Below are 14988 nucleotides of genomic sequence, written 5' to 3' on the forward strand. Positions count from 1 at the left end.
TTCCCCCTGGCCTTTGAAGACAAGACCTTACTATCCTTCTTTTTCTTTTGTTTTTCTAATTTTTCTTCCTCATCCCTCTTATCTTTCATAGTTAGTTGATCTTTGGCCACCTGTGAAGGTGTTTGAGGATGCAACACAAATTTAGTGCCAAGATGGGTGAGGCTAATCTCATTAGTTAGGCCATTATAAATGATCTTCCTATCAAATTGCCACGGCCTTCCTAAAAGAATATGTCCTGCCTCCATGGGAACTATATCACAATTAACTTCATCCTTATATGTCCCAATGGAGAAAGGTACCTTCACTTGTTGGTTAACTATCATTTCCCCTTGCTCATTGAGCCATTGAAGTTTATAAGGTTTTGGGTGGGGAATGATAGTGAGGTTCAACTTGGAAACTAATCTTGTGCTACAACAATTGCAACAAGATCCACTATCCACAATGAGAGAACAAGTTTTATCTAAAATTTTGCATCTTGTATGAAAGATGTTCTCTCTTTGGGATTGAGATAAATCACAAGATTGACCTCCAAGGAGCCTTCTAACCATTAAGAGGTCACCTTCTTCATGAGGGTAGACTTCCTCACTAGACTCTTCATCCCTTACTTCATCTTCACTTCCACTAGAGGAAGGGCAAGAAGTAGTCTCCTCTTGACTACTATAAATGTCTTGACCCCTCATGATCATGGTTTTCTTTGTGGGGCATTGAGAGGCAATGTGACCTCTCCCAAGACATTTGAAGCATTTAATGTTGCTAGTCCTTTCTTGGGAACTAGTCTTAGGGGTGTATTTCTCTATGGTCTTACCCTTATCTTCCTTGGGTTTTGAAGGTGCAGCCCCTAAAATTCCATGGGCTTGGTCCTTCCTTGGATAAGAGTGAGAGCCATAAGTTTTTGAAGAAGGCTTTCTTTTAAGTTGTTGCTCCACTCTTATACAAAGTTGGACTAGCTCATCTAGGTCCCTATATGGAAGGAGTTCAACCTTGTCCCTCACTTCCATATTGAGCCCACTAAGGAACCTAGCTATGCTTGTTCTTTCCTCCTCCCTAAGTCCAGCTCTTAAAAGGAGTAGTTCCATTTGTTGTCTATATTCTTCAACACTCATACTCCCTTGTCTAAGCCTTTGGAGCTTGTCCATAAGCTCCCTTTCATAGTAGGAGGGAATGTGCCTCTTCCTAAGGGCACTCTTAAGATCATTCCAATACTCTACTGGAGGATCCTCATGAATCCTTCGTTCTTTAACAAGGGAAGTCCACCAATAGAGGGCATACCCTTGAAAGCTAAGGGTAGCCAATGGAACTTTTCTCTCTTCGCTAATATGATGGCAAGCAAAGAGTTGTTCAACCTTCATTTCCCAATCTAAGTAGGCCTCAACATTATCTTTTCCGTGGAAATATGGGAGGCTAATGTTAACCTCTTGAGGCCTTCTATCCTTTTCTCTTCTTTGGGAGTGATGTTTAGTATGTGAACTATGACGCCCTCTATAATAGTCGCTAAGTTCTTCACTTAAACTCTTGCAAGAGTCATGACTACTATAGGAGGCATGTTTTTCTCTTTTCATTTCTTTCATTATTTTTCTTCTTTCTTCCTCTCTTATTTTCTCTCTTTCATCTTGACTTATTTCTTCCACTCTTTTTTTACCTTTTTCTTTTCTCTCTTGTTTTTCTTTCCACAACTTAAGGGATCTCAACTCATCTAATATCTTATACAAGGGGTCCTTAGGAGTAGAACCCTCACCATTAACACTAGATGAAGAATGAAGACTCATGTTGGTTCCTAAGTTATGGTTCTTTCTTGTTGGGGCTTTGAAAACAAAAGGTAAAAGAAACTATGGTTGAAACTAGCCAAAATAAACACTAAAAGAGGTGTGAAAGATAAGGTAAAAACTAATTGGTAAAAGGCAAGCTATCTAGGTGGTTTGACAATGGAGGGTAAAAGAAATAAGCTATGAAAGTAAGCAAGAAATTAAAGTGCAAGAAATGCAAACTAGGCGGATCCTAAGAGTGTTTGGATGACCTCATTTAAGGTTCCCAACAAAACACTCACTATCCTAAGGGAAAATTGCCTAAAATTATTACACACAAATGGAAGTAGGGTGACCTAGCGGAGGCTCCCAACTTACTTCCAATGAAAGGCCTTTTTGTTACAAAATTTGAAAACAAAGCAAATTGCCAATTACAAAATTACAAAGAAAAAAAAAGTCCTCAATTGTGGTGGCTATTCTCTCTTTAGTGTTTCACTCAATTTGGAGTGCTTCTTAGTCCAATAGCTCTTAAGGTGGTTGGCCCCTTTCTTCTTGACTCAAATTCTTCAAGATATGGCACCAATCCTCCTTTCCAATTCCCTATATGGCAACTCACAACCAAGGAAACAAAGAGACAAGCAATAACCAAAGACCAAAAAAAATGAAATGAAAGCTAAACCAATAGAGTTTTAACAAGACAAATTTTCAAGGATTATTCAACAATTAAAGCAATGAAAAGCACAAAAAAGCAAGCTAGGACTCAAAGAGAAACCTAGAATGGCTCTAGAGTAGAGTAGAAAAACTCTAAAAAAAAAAAAAAAAGACTCAAGAAACCTCTAGTTTTGGCACTTGTTTTCACAATAATTTTCAATTGAAATTTCAGAACTAGGATTGGTATAAAATAGGCACCAATTATAGAACAAATTTTGAGCCAAAACAACAAGTACACTTTCCTTTCACTTTTCTTTTTTTTTCCTGGACACTGATTTTTCTGCCAACTTGTGAGATTTTTCTTATTTTTTTCCTTTAATCCAAATCGCTTGTTTCTTTTTTTATAATTTTGGTCCAGATGTCTATAAAATTCAGTAAAAGTTTCAGCTCAAAAAACGTAGTGACCAGTTCCCAGTAATTTATACAAGTTCGTATGTTCAAGCTGCCAGCACCAGCGATTTCAACCTAGAAATCAAGAGTAGTGTTTATGTTGCTTAAGGCTTGGATAGTTACAATTTGTGTTTGCTTATGCTCAATTATCTTGAATAACACAATTCAAGAGAGCTTAAGACTTATTTGATTCACAAATCCAGCCACAACTCAACACCACATCTCAACTTCATCATAGGCATCATGTAGGAATCTTAGAAAACAAAAAAGAGTTCAACAACAAGACTACTTCTAGGAATTGATTTAGAACATGTTATGAACTAAATAACATGCATGAATTAGACTCAAAATTCAAAAGATAGGCTAAGAATGACAAGAATACATGAAAAAATGTATCTAGAATTCAAAAAACAAAATAAAATTTCAACACAAACTTAGAGCATAATGTGACAATTACTATGACTAAACATGACTCTAAGACAACATGGATTAAGTGATTTACACTTAGATTTTTGTGTTTTTTTTTTCTAATCAATATTTTGGAACAAAATTTAGATCTAAAGGTTCAGCACAAGAATATTATGAATGAAAATTGATAGAACCTAAAATCAACACAAAAACAAGATTCAAGAGTAGATCTACAAAATTTGAACCATAGAAATGCAAGAACAAGTGTAGATCTAAGATTTAATCGGTTTATTTTTTTTTTGAATCTACTCTAAACAGCACCAAACCACAAGACAATGGAGGATATACATGGAGAATAAGATGAAGAACAAGGAATTAAAGAGAATTCACCGAACAAAAAGATAGAGGAAGCAAAAGAACATCACCTAGATGAAGATGCTCTTGATACCACATGATGCAAGCTCCATTGGAGCTTGTAGGCCTAGGATCTTCTTCATCAATGGATTCCTTTGCTTCTTGAAAGATGAATGGCAGCGGAATGGAGAAAGGGAGAGAGAGAGGAGACGCCACTTCAAGGAGAAGATGAGTCTAGAAGAAGCTCACCACCATAGGAGGCCATGGATAAGAGCTTGGAGGAAGAAGGAGATGAATGAAGGGAGAGGGAGAGAAGAGCACGAAATTTTGTGCTCTAAATGAGCTTTGAAATCTGAAGTTTAATATTCAAATGATCAAAGTTGCAAAAAATGCACACACATGACCTCTATTTATAGCCTAAGTGTCACACAAAATTGGAGGGAAATTCAAATTTCACTTGAATTTGAAATTGAATTTGTGGAGCCAAACTTTGGAGCCAAAATTTCACTAATTATGATTAGTGAATTTTAGTTATGGTTCAGCCCACTAATCCAAGATCAATTCCAAGATTCTCCACTAAGTGTGCTTAGGTGTCATGAGGCATGAAAAGCATGAAGGACATGCACAAAGTGTGACTATATGATGTGGCAATGGGGTGTAGTAAGCAAATGCTCACCTCCCCCTCTAAAATTTAATTGGATTGGGCTTCTACCAATTCAATTAAATTTATTTCCAACCACACACATCAAATATCCACTTAGTGCATGTGAAATTACAAAACTACCCCTAATACAAAAACTAGTCTAGGTGCCCTAAAATACAAGGGCTGAAAAATCCTATATTTCTAGGGTACCCTACCTACAATATGGAGCCCTATATACAAGGACCAAATATAATGACATCCTAGTCTAATATGTACAAAGATAATTGGACCCAACCTTGGCCCATGGGCTCAGAAATCTACCCTAAGGTTCATGAGAACCCTAGGGCCTTCTTCAGCAGCTCTAGCCCAAGCTTCTTGGAGCCTCTTGCTCATGGTTCTAGTGATTGGTCCCTTCCTAGGGAGGATTGCATCAATTCCCACTGACGATAACACTCGAGAAATTCATTTCATGGGGAATCAGTAGAGGCAAGGGTACACTCAAGGAGGATTTTCAGGCTTCCAGCAAGGTCCTTATAATCAGCAAGGACAGTGGAGGACACACCCTGGCAACCAGTTCAATAAAGACCAAGGTGGATCCTCAAACAGGCCAATTTAGCAAGGGCCTAACATCTTTCAGAGGACAACTAAGTTGGAAGAGACCTTGACTCAATTTATGCAGGTAACGATGTCAAATCATAAGAGTATTGAGTTAGCACTGAAGAACCTTGAAGTACAGATGGGACAATTGGCCAAGCAGATAGCTGACAAGTCATTAATTAGCTTTGGAGCAAATACGGAAAATAATCCTAAGGAGGAATGCAAGGCTGTGATGACTAGGAGTAAAAGGTTTGTGGAAGCTGAGGATGAAGAAAATGAGGTAGACAAGGAACAACTGAGTGAAAAGAAAGGAGTTGAGGTTAAGAAAAATGATGTGAAGGGTAAAGAGCATCAGGAAAAAGGGAAGAAAATAATGGTCCAGAATAAAGAGATAGAGGAACAAGAAAAAGAAAAAGAGAAAAAGAAATAGAAAAAGAGAAAAATAAAAATGAAAAAAATAAGGTTGCAGAGAAGAGTAGAAGTGGAAAGGTCGTGGAAGAGAGTGTGGAAGTACCATATCCTGTGGTGCCATCCAAGAAAGAAAAAGAACGTCATTTGGCAAGATTTTTGGATATTTTCAAGAAACTGGAAATAACCATGCCCTTTGGCGAAGCTCTGCAGCAGATGCCACTCTACTCTAAATTTTTGAAAGATATGTTGACAATCAAGCACATGTACATTCATCAGGAAAACATCCTAGTGGAAGGAAATTGTAGTGCTGTAATCCAAAAGATCCTTCCACCTAAGCACAAAGATCCTGGGAGTGTAACCATTCCTTGTTCAATAGGAGAAGTCAATGTGGGAAATGCTCTAATTGATCTGGGAGCCAGCATTAATTTGATGCCCCTCTCTATGTGCAGAAGACTGGGAGAGTTGGAGAGTATGCCCACTCGAATGACTTTGCAATTAGCTGACCGCTCCATTACCAGGCCCTATAGAGTGATTGAAGACGTGTTGGTCAGGGTAAATCATTTTATCTTCCCAGTAGACTTTGTGGTCATGGATATCTTTGAAGATATTGACATCCCAGTAATCTTGGGAAGGCCGTTCATGTTGACTGCAAGCTGCATAGTTGACATGGGGAACAGAAAGCTGGAGTTAGGTTTTGAAGACCAGAAAATTGATTTTGACTTGTTTGTGGAAGACAAGCCTGCTCCAGAACACAATGTTTGCTTTCAGGCAATGGGAGAAGGTCAAGAGGTTCTGAAGGTGAGAACCAAAACATGAGATTGCCCAAAGAGGTAAAAGCGTCAAGCTAATGACGTTAAAAAAAGCGCTTCCTAGGAGGTAACCCAATTTTAATCTTTGTTGTGTTTGTTTGTTTGTTTTCCATGCATTTGATCATTTGGAACTTGCTATGTGTTGCAAACTACCCTTCGGCGGGAGGGCGACACGTGACTCGCGTGAGCGTCTTCCAAGAAAGGAATACGCGCGAAGTCGTCACCAACGTTTATTTGAGGAAAACGTTGGAAAAATCGGAAAAGACGTAGTCTACGAACTTTAAGTGAATGGTTTGGGAGTTGTATTTACGCACGGGGAAAGTATTAGCACCCTACACGTCCGTCACAAGGGACGACAGCCTTTAATCAAATGTGCAAATATGACTTCAATTTATGTTATTTTCCCTTTTTACGTTCTTATGTCTTTTTTGTGCCTTTTTATATTTTTATCTTTTTGTGGTCGACAAGGGTGTTTCCCTTTGCTCCTACGTATTCCTCAATTGTGATGAGGAAATCAGACCTACGTAGTTCTTTGAGAACATAGCGTTTGGTTAAGTTATTTTTTTTATCCTTTTTTTGCAAGATATGTTTTTATTGAATGAAAGGTCATTTAAGGCATTGGACCATTAAACAATCTTTCAATTCTTTTGAAAAGAGAGAAAACATTAAGGCATCGGACCATTAATGATCTCTTTATTTTTGAAAGAGGTAATAAAGTTACATATTGATTTTAGGCCTTTAGAAATCCACATTTAACCAATAAAACCGAGAAAGACCATTTCAAGGTGTTGGACCTTTAGAAATGGCTTTTTTAGGTGATGACAAAAATTTGATTTATGAATTAATTTTAGCCTTAGGTTCAGTTTGGTTATTAGTCAATTCGATTAAGAAAGAAAAATACCAAAGAAACACGTCCGATTGATTTTTTTGATTATTTCACTAAAAGATATTTTTTGATTATTATATTATTATTTTGCCTCTTTTTGGTTTTAAACGTGGTTACGGCATGACCGAACGGTCGGAATTCATTTTAACATAAATTAAAGGATGTTACAATACGAATGATCGGTGGAAATTTATTTTATTTTTGATTAGGCGTGAAAACGATTTAAATAAATGACTAAAGCACGCCAAAAGGGGGTACTGAAAGTAAATAAAAATGAAATGGAAATTAAAGCACGCGAAACAAGTGGGGACCACTAAGGGTACATAGAATGAATTGAAAAGTTCGATTTCGGGAACTTACCGGTTGAAGACCGAAGAACGACGAAGAACAGTTGAAAATCTTCGCGAAATCACTCACGGAAACATCACGGAAGCGTTACGGAAGCGCCTCAGCTTGGATTTTCTTCACAGAAACAATTTTCCTCACTAATTTTAAGTGAATCTCAGATACCAGGAGGGTTGAACCTTTTTGCTCTTCCCTCCTTCCCCTATTTATAGGAAAAGAAAGGAGATGTTTGCCACCCAGCTCGCCCAGGCGAGCTAGGTTGCTTCCTCCAGAAGCAACCGTCTTCTGGAGGAACATCCTGGAAGGCCCAAGTGGGCCTGGTTGCTATTTGCACCCCCATTTTTACTAAATACACCCCCTTGCCTTTTTTTGCTTATTCTTTTTCTGTAACGTTACAGAAACTTACGAATTTCGCAACGATACTTATTTTCTTTCCGTAATGTTACGGAACCTTACGGATTACGTAATCATCCCTTTTTGGCCTTCCGGAATGTTACGGATCTTTACGAATTGTGCATTTACACTTCCCTTTAATTTCTGGCATGTCACGAAAATTCACGAGTTGTGCAACGATGCTTTTTTTAACTTCCGGCATGTCACGGAACTTCACGAATTGCCTAACGATGGGTGCCAAGTACCTTGAAGAGGTCAAACGAGGGTCGCATCCCAACAATGGATGGTCCCTGTACGAAATTAGGGTATGACACTATGTAATCTGTACATAGGAGTATATCATCCAATCTTTGAATGTTTAACATAAGGGTTTCAATTTCTTTGAAAAAGGACTGAAAAATAACTTAGAAAACATTTTATGAGAAACAGTCCTTTCGCCAAGCGCATCTCTATTCATGCGCTAAGCCACAAGTCTTGAGCGCTTAGCGCCCAACCCTTGCATTTGAGGTTGATTTGGTCCGCTAAGTTGGCCAAGGTTGAGCTAAGCTAACTTCGATTCAATCTGAATTCAGCTAAGCTTTAGTCTGATCGCTAAGTGACAACTTATCAGTGGCTAAGCAGAACCTATTGTCGCCAAGCGCAATTCCTTACGGCCATAACTAAGGTCGATAAAGCTAAGCGCCAGTCATGGAAGCTAAGCGAGATTCATTGTGGCAATTTTAGCGCTAAGCGAGAACCTCTCAGCTAAGCACATGCTCCTCTGCACTTAAGATGCATCATTTTAGCTAAGCTGGCCAGAGTCAGGCTTAGCGAGAGTTGCAGCTTTTCTAATCAGCAGACCTCGCTAAGCAAACTTACTCGCACGCTAAGCCGAGTTTCTGTTAAAAAAAATTCGAATTTGAAACGTCGGCTAAGCGCACGTTCGCTAAGCAAGCCTGGTTTAGAAACCAAACGTCTCTCTTGCTAACTTAGCGAAATGGTCCGCTAAGCGAAAGTATCAAAACTGCTTAAGTGAGTGTAACAACAGTTACACTCAAATTTGTTAGAGTACAGAAACCTCGCGTTTGCATTCTCTCTCTCCAAAAAAATTTGCACATTTTGCATTTGTACTCTCTTTGTGCATTTTCGACTTTGAAGCATCAATCATACACCGTCCAAGTAAGTTCCTTGATCCTTTTTCTCTTTTTCTTGTCTTAACTTTAGGGTAGAAGACTTTACTGTAGCTTTAGAATTTTAGGGTTTTTATGTTTTGTTAGAATTAGTTTAAGATGAGGGCTATGTAAGCTTGTATACTGAATTGAGTATGGCACACACATTGCATGTCTGATATGCCTTTTAGAGGCTTGAAAAGTGCGAGAAAACGAGTTGTGTTTTTTGGAAAACGTGATGAACTCGCTAAGCGAGAATGCTGCACTAAGCGAATTCGTCAATACTCATTGTATATAAGCTTTATCTGAAGAACTCGCCAAGCGTACTTACTGCACTAAGCGAGTTCATCTTTTGAGAATGAACACTCATCCTCTTGCTGAACTACCTGTGGCTAAGCGAGGCTGAATCGCTAAGCCCAGGTTACTTAACCATTTTTTTTTGTGATAGCCACATGTTAGACAAGTGGCCTCAGATATCTTAAGAAGAGGGGTTGAATTAAGATATCCCAAACTACTTCCCCAATTAAAAATCTATTTATCTTTTTATTCAAATTATAAATTCCCTTAACAATGAACTTCTTAAATATTGATTCAAATAAAACAATTTGAATATGAATATAAAGCAATAATAAATAAAGGAGTTTAAGGGAAGAGAAAGTGCAAACTCATATTTATACTGGATCGGCCACACCCTTGTGCCTACGTCCAGTCCCCAAGCAACCCGCTTGAGAGTTCCACTATCTTGTAAATTCCTTTTACAAGTTCTAAACACACAAGGACAATCCTTCCTTTGTGTTTAGAATTCTTTTATAACAAGAGACCCTCGGTCTCTTAATCCCTTAGAGAATTAGAAGGAGAAGAAGAATGAATCTCTCTTGAAAGAGATAGATTTTACAGATTGAGCACTCAAATAATTCCTTAATGAATTACAATTGAATTGGCCAAGGAATTCTTAAGAGGATAAAATGATTTTGCTCTTTTAGAGAATAAACACTTGTTGTTCTGAAAAACTCTGCAAATTTGTGTTGTAAATCACATATATATAGATCATTGGTGGTCATCAAAAAACCTTTTGAGAAGTTGTGACTCTTTAGAATTATTTTTCTGAAAGTCTTGTCTGGTAATCGATTACAGGATTTGTGTAATCGATTACAGCTTTTAAAATTTGAATTAAAACATTTATTAACTGCTGGTAATCGATTACCAAAATTGTGTAATCGATTACACAGTCTAAAATTTGAATTCAAATTTTTAGTAGCTGTTGTAAAGCATTTTTGGCCACTGGTAATCAATTACATCCTTTGGTAATCGATTACCAGAGAGTAAATCCTTTGAAAAGCAATTTTTAATTTAAATTACTTGGCCAAACCTTTTGCTAATTCAATTAGGAATTCCCTTCCTAATATACTAGTGATCATCTTGATGTTGTGACTTGTATTCTTGAAGTATTGTCTTGAATTTAAACTTGAAACGCCCATTTGCATCAATTGCATCATATCATCATGATCATCATCAAAACACCAAAGGCATTTGCATCTACACCGCACACTAAGCTGAGCATTCCTGAGCCAAGCGCAATTGGTTACGGCATCTGCTGAGCTAAGCGAGCTTCAGTCGATGAGCTCCCATAACTTAGTGAAATTTCTGCTCAGTGTAGTGCCACTATGCGCAGCCTATTCTTGGCTAAGCTCAAATCCATGCGGCTAACCTTAGGCTTAGCGGGCTCCTTGCCAGCTAAGCCAATTTTGAAAACACTGGACCGTAGCAATTTCCGCTAAGCGACACTCCTGTGTCGCTAAGCCCAGTGCCGCTTCTGTGATACAGGTAGCTACTACCACTCCTGAGCAATCCCTTGAGGCTACTTCAGAGCCTTCTGCACAAGTGGTAAGCCTACCCTCACCTCAGCCAGCATCACACCCCTCCACTCCTCTTCTACAGATTCCAGAGGATCCAACTACACCAGTCCTAGTTGTGGACACTTCTCCTCCCACTACTCCAGTTCTTCAACTGACAAATCAAGAGGATGGTCAGACACAGGAAACACATGACAAGTCACAAGAATTTTAATTCTTGATGACACTTTTCACTTTTTGATTTATTATTATTATAATTTTGGTTTTTGTACAGTATTTCCTTTATGTCTATATGTACTACTAGTTTTATATATGAATAGTTAGTATGCTTATCCTGGAGCATTTTGAACAGTTTAACTTATTTTTTATGACATGGCAGTGAAACACTTTTATTTATTTTTGTGAAAATGGGTGTATGTGATGTGTCATTATTTTCTCCTATTTCTTAACCCTTTTTGTTACCATTTTAATTACTGATTAGCCTTAATTGTAAAATTAATTGTGCAGTTTTATCATTTGGGCCTACTTGACTAATTTTGCGTTTTTAATTTATTTTCATGAGAATTATAAGTAATTGGGCATGGATCCGGATTTGGGCTGAACCGGCTTGGACTGAAAGAGAGCAGACAATTTTATTTTATTTCATCCAATTTTATTTTATTTGGCCCGGTTTATTTTATTTCATTTTTGTGCTTGGACTTAAAACAGATTTGTAAGCTTTGGGGCTGAGGACATATATAATAGCACCAAGGTTTTTAGAGAAGGGAGACTGTGGACAGAGGAGAAGAATTTTAGGGTTTTGCATGTAGTGTTCACGTGCACTGTTCACATAGCAATAAATTTCATTTTCTGATTCAATTTGCAATTTCATTTTCTACTTCTGCCCTTGAATTGGTTTTTGTTTTTTGCTGATTAATGGAAGGATGAGTTTCCAGTGTTGTTTTCTCTTGAGGATCAAGCACAGCTCTCTTTGAGGTTTTGTTATTACTATTGAATTCTAATCAGTTTTTCCCCTTCACCAATTGCTATGTATTTGTTGCTATTAATCCATGCATGCTTGATGCTTGATTAATTGTTTTTGTGCTTAATTTACGTTCATGCTTCATGATTAGTTTCGTTCATGCTTAATGGACTTGTGAGAGGGATTAATTGGTGTATGCGTTGCTTAATCACATAATGACAACGTTATGTTACCAGCTGGGATGACCTTAAGAGGGTGTTCTTGGAGAAATTTTTCCCTGCATCTAGGACCACTGCCATTAGAAAATACATTTCAGGAATCAGGCAACTTAGTGGAGAGAGCTTGTATGAATACTGGGAAAGATTCAAGAAATTGTGTGCAAGCTGTCCTCACCATCAAATTTCTGAGCAACGCCTCCTACAATATTTCTATGAGGGACTTAGCAACATGGAGAGGAGTATGATTGATGCTGCCAATGGTGGAGCTCTTGGTGATATGACTCCTATTGAGGCTAGGAATTTGATTGAGAAGATGGCTTCCAACTCCCAACAATTCAGGGCAAGAAATGATGCCATTGTCCTTAGAGGAGTCCATGAGGTGGCCATGGATTCATCTTCATCTGCTGAAAATAAAAAGCTTGAGGGAAAACTTGATGCCTTGGTCAACCTAGTAACTTAGCTTGCCATGAATCAGAAATTTGCATCTACACCTGTTGCAAGAGTCTGCGATCTATGTTCTTCTACAGATCACCATACAGATCTCTGTCCTTCTGCGCAGCAATCTGGAGTCAATGAGCAACCTGAAGCTCATGCTACAAACATTTATAATAGACCTCCTCAGCAGCAAAACCAACAACAGTAGAACAATTATGATCTCTCAAGCAACAAATACAATCCAGGTTGGAGGAATCATCCAAATTTGAGATGGGCAAGCCCTCCACAACAACAATAGCCTGTCCTTCCTTTCCAGAATGTTGTTGGTCCAAGCAGGCCATATGTTCCTCCTCCAATGCAGCAGCAGCAACAACAACAAAGACAACAAGCAACTAAGGCCTTTTCTCAACCTTCCTTAGAGGAGTTAGTGAGGCAAATGACCATCCAGAATATGCAATTTCAGCAAGAAACAAGAGCCTCCATTCAGAGTCTGACAAATCAGATAGGGCAGATGGCTACTTAGTTGAACCAAGCTCAGTCCTAAAATTCTGACAAATTGCCTTCACAAACTGTGCAGAATCAGAAAAATGTGAGTGCCATCACCTTGAGGTCTGGCAAGTAAGTTGAAGTGCCTCCACCAGTAGCAGCACCTACACCTGAACCTGTCAAACTTCATTCTACAGCCAAAAAAGAGGATGAGCTAGCTGCACAAAAGAGAAAGCTTCCTGATCAAGAGGGAGCTAACAAAAATTTTCATGCAGGTGGACCTTCTTCTAGTAGTTCTAACGTGCAGCAGCCTCCTATCCCTCTTCCATTTCCACCTAGAGCAATTCCAAACAAAAAGATGGAAGAAGTGGATAAGGAGATCTTGGAGATCTTCAGGAAAGTAGAGGTGAACATACCTCTGCTAGATTCCCTCAAGCAAATTCAAAGATATGCCAAGTTTCTAAAGGAGTTGTGCACCCACAAAAGGAAGCTCAAAGGCAATGGAAGATTAGCATGGGCAGAAATGTGTCAGCATTAATAGGTAAATTTGTTCCTCACATTCTTGAGAAATGTAAGGACCCAGGTACTTTCTGTATACCTTGCATTATTGGGAACAACAAATTTGAGAATGCCATGCTAGATCTAGGAGCATCAGTTAGTGTCATGCCTCTGTCCATTTTCAATTCTTTATCTCTTGGACCTTTGCAATCTACAAATGTGGTGATTCATTTGGCAAATAGAAGTGTTGCTTACCCCGCAGGTTTCATATAGGATGTGTTGGTTCGGGTTGGCGAACTTAGTTTTCCTGCTGATTTTTATGTTCTTGATATGGAAAAGGGATTTTCCCATGGTTTAGTTCCAATTATTTTAGGCAGGCCATTTATGAAAACAACTCAAACCAAGATAGATGTTTATGCTGACACATTGTTTATGGAATTTGGCGATATTATTGTTCATTTTAACATTCATGATGCCATGAAACATCCCTCCGAGGATCATTTTGTTTTTCGTGCTAAGATACTTGATCAGATTGTTGATGATTATATGTTTTATTTTGATTCTCTTCATGGTAGGAAACATCCATTTTTATCTGATCTGCATACTTGTTATTCCTCATGCAATGAATCTGAATCTGAGTTTGAATTTGATCATGTATCTGATTTTTATGCTGAGAGTAAATTTGAATTTGAGTCTGGTTTTGATTTTCTGAATGTTGTACCTCTTGATGTTGATTTTTTAAAGTCAGAATGCACTAACCATGTTGCAGGAAGTACATATACTTCTGACTTGCTTTATGAGGTACAGGCCGAGGAACCTTCTTCTTCTCCTACCCTTGTTCCTCCCACTGTTCAGCCACCACCTACACCAGAGTTGAAGCCCTTACCAACAAACCTCAAGTATGCTTACTTGGAGGACAAGGAAAAATTTCCAGTGATCATCTCTGCCTCCCTTGCTGCTGAGCAAGAGGAGAAGTTGTTGCTAGTGCTCAAGAAAGCCATTGGATGGACTTTAGAAGACATTCCTGGTATTAGCCCGTCTACCTGCATGCATAGGATACTTTTAGAGGATGAAGCTAAGCCAGTGAGGCAGCCACAACGGCGACTCAACCTTGTCATTCTAGATGTGGTGAAAAAGGAGGTGACCAAGCTCTTACAAGTTGGAATCATCTACCCCATTTCTGACATCCAATGGGTGAGTCCACTCCAAGTGGTTCCTAGGAAGACAGGTCTCACAGTGATCAAGAATGAGAAGGATGAGCTTATCCCCACAAGAGTGCAGAACAGCTGGCGAGTCTGCATTGATTATAGGAGGCTGAACCAGGCAACCAGAAAAGATCATTTTCCCCTGCCATTTATAGATCAAATGCTTGAGCACTTGGCAGGTAAGTCTCATTACTATTTTCTTAATGGTTTTTCTGGTTATTTACAAATTCATATTGCTACTGAGGATCAAGAAAAGACCACATTCTCCTATCCCTTTGGCACTTTTGCCTATAAGAGGATGCCCTTTGGCCTATGCAACGCCCCTGGTACCTTCCGGCGGTGTATGCTTATCATTTTCAGTGATTTTTTAGAGAGTTGCATAGAGGTGTTTATGGATGATTTTATTGTTTATGGATCCTCTTTTTATGCATGTTTGGATAGTCTGGATAGAGTTCTTAATAGATGCCTTGAAACTAACCATGTGCTGAATTTTGA

At 38.6% G+C, this 14988-nt stretch overlaps 1 non-coding gene across 1 annotated transcript; it reads right to left on the reverse strand.

The window, feature by feature from the left end:
- Nucleotides 1-11945: 11945 nt before the first annotated feature.
- On the reverse strand, nucleotides 11946-12052 carry LOC114369096. The gene has a single exon (XR_003657553.1). It is a non-coding gene; the product is annotated as a small nucleolar RNA R71 (small nucleolar RNA).
- Between the last annotated feature and the right edge of the window lie 2936 nt (nucleotides 12053-14988).

This window comes from Glycine soja, chromosome 9 (assembly GCF_004193775.1).
Source record: "Glycine soja cultivar W05 chromosome 9, ASM419377v2, whole genome shotgun sequence".
NCBI lineage: Eukaryota > Viridiplantae > Streptophyta > Magnoliopsida > Fabales > Fabaceae > Glycine > Glycine soja.